Genomic DNA, 2,167 nt, shown 5'->3' with positions numbered 1-2,167 from the left:
TTATAGGAACACAAACTTTATATCATGCTTTTATTGTATGAAAAAGGGTCATACCTCAAATAAATGTAAAATTAAGCATTTTGGTGTTCCAAGTGGTAGATATGTTTGGGTTAAAAAATGATTTCATTATTTTTTTTATAACCCAAAAGACCATGTTCAACTTTTAAATTTTTTTAAAAAATTTAATTTTTTTTAACATTTAAAATTTTAAAAAAAATTGATAAAATTTTATGCCAAGCATTTTTAAATTTTAAATTTACAATTTAAACTGTTTTTGATTTAATTTTTTTAAACAAAATTTTAGAAAATTTTTATTCCAAACTTGTTGTCTTTGATAAAATTATGGACCTTGAGGCAAAATCTCTTAAGTCAGTTGAATCAGATGCAGGTAATAATGAAGACTTGTAGAAGACAACAAAAGAAGAGAATAATGATGACAATCATAAAGACGAAGATCTCAACAAATTATCATTATGGAGACATTTCTAAAGGGGTAACATTAGAAGAGATCTATGAATTTGTGAGATTTCTTAGGATTGCGTTTTTTTTCATTTGATGCATTTTTATGCATTTTAAAATTTAGCCATATTTTTTTATGCTTTAAAATTCCTATCTTATATGGTTCAATGTATGATTTTTTTTTTTTAAAAGTTCTTTATCTTAAAAATTATATGCTTTAAATCTCCTATCATGTATGTTTGAATAAATCTTTAAATTTGAAATATATTTTATGCATACATGCTTTTATTAAGGGGGTATTATCTTAGGGGAAGAACATGAAACACAACTTTTTAATTATGATCAAAAAGGGTGAGAAAATATCTTAAAGCTTATTGGTATTCACTAATGCCCTTGTCTTTCATGAGTTGTGTTTTTACTCAGATTATTACTAAAAGCTTTAATTCAAAGAAGTTTTTTATCATCATAAAAAAGGGGGAGAATGTTAGCAAAATGATGAAGATGAAGTTTTGATGATGCCCAAATCAAGTCAAGATATATCAAGATTCATGAAGATCCTTTGAAGACTTATTTCTTGTTGTTAAAAGCTTTTGTAATAATTGTAGTTTATTGCTTAGGACTTAAATTTGTAATAGGTTTTGATTCTTGTACCTTCATATTTTATATTTGTTGTTCAGAATCATAAATGCACGATTTTAATCGACTAAACCAAGTATTAATCGATTAAAACGTTACAGGTGTTGAAAACTCAACTGACAAGGGAATAATCGATTAATTCCTTTTTAATCGATTAGTTAATCGATTAATTCTTAGAATAATTGATTAAAACTAGCCGTTGGAGTTTTCTAGTTTTTGAAAACTAGCCGTTGTACTCATTTAATCGATTAACATTAATATTAATCGATTAAAAGCGTTAATAGGCTCTCTTTATCCACCAAGAGTAACTCTTCCCTTGTGCTTTATAACTCATAAATCATTGTGAATTGTGTGTTCTTGTTCGGCTTGAGAAACTCTCGTTTGTGGAACTGGTAAAGTGCTGCTACGGTGACGAAGGAATAGCCGGTTCATCCTTGGTGCGCCTAAGGAGGTGTTTGGAAGAGGATCATCCTTCGTGAAGTATTCGGAGGAGGTGTTTCATCCTTCGTGAAGTATTCAGAGAAGGTGCAGGTTCATCTCTTGTGGTATCAAGAGAGGTGGTTTCTAAACTCTTACAAATTGTTTCTTTGTGATTGTAATTTGTAATTGTTTTGTTCTTAGTGAACTGTTTATCTNGGTTTGAGATAAGCGACTGGACATAGGATTGGTAAGATCCGAACCAGTATAAAATTCATCTGTCCAAATTTCTCTTAACCTTACTCTTTTATTTATATTTATTATTTGCACACTAAGATAAATTGAGTAGAAATTAAAAAGCACATGTTTAAATTAAAAATCCTCTTGATTTGTTATTTCACGCTAACAATTCCGCTAAAAGGTCTTCGAGAATGCATTGTGATGTGGATTCTATACCTACCTCTTCAATTGAAATTACAGTAAATATTGTTGTTATGATTTTTTCTTCGAGAATGCATTATGATTTTTTCTTTTACTTATATCATATATCTAGTTATTAATGTTGAACTTCCAGTAAATAGAAGAATATATATATATATATATATATATATATATATATATATATATATATATATATATATATATATATATATAT

This window comes from Vigna radiata, unplaced genomic scaffold (genome assembly GCF_000741045.1).
Source record: "Vigna radiata var. radiata cultivar VC1973A unplaced genomic scaffold, Vradiata_ver6 scaffold_100, whole genome shotgun sequence".
Lineage (NCBI taxonomy): Eukaryota > Viridiplantae > Streptophyta > Magnoliopsida > Fabales > Fabaceae > Vigna > Vigna radiata.
This window is presented reverse-complemented; position numbering follows the sequence as displayed.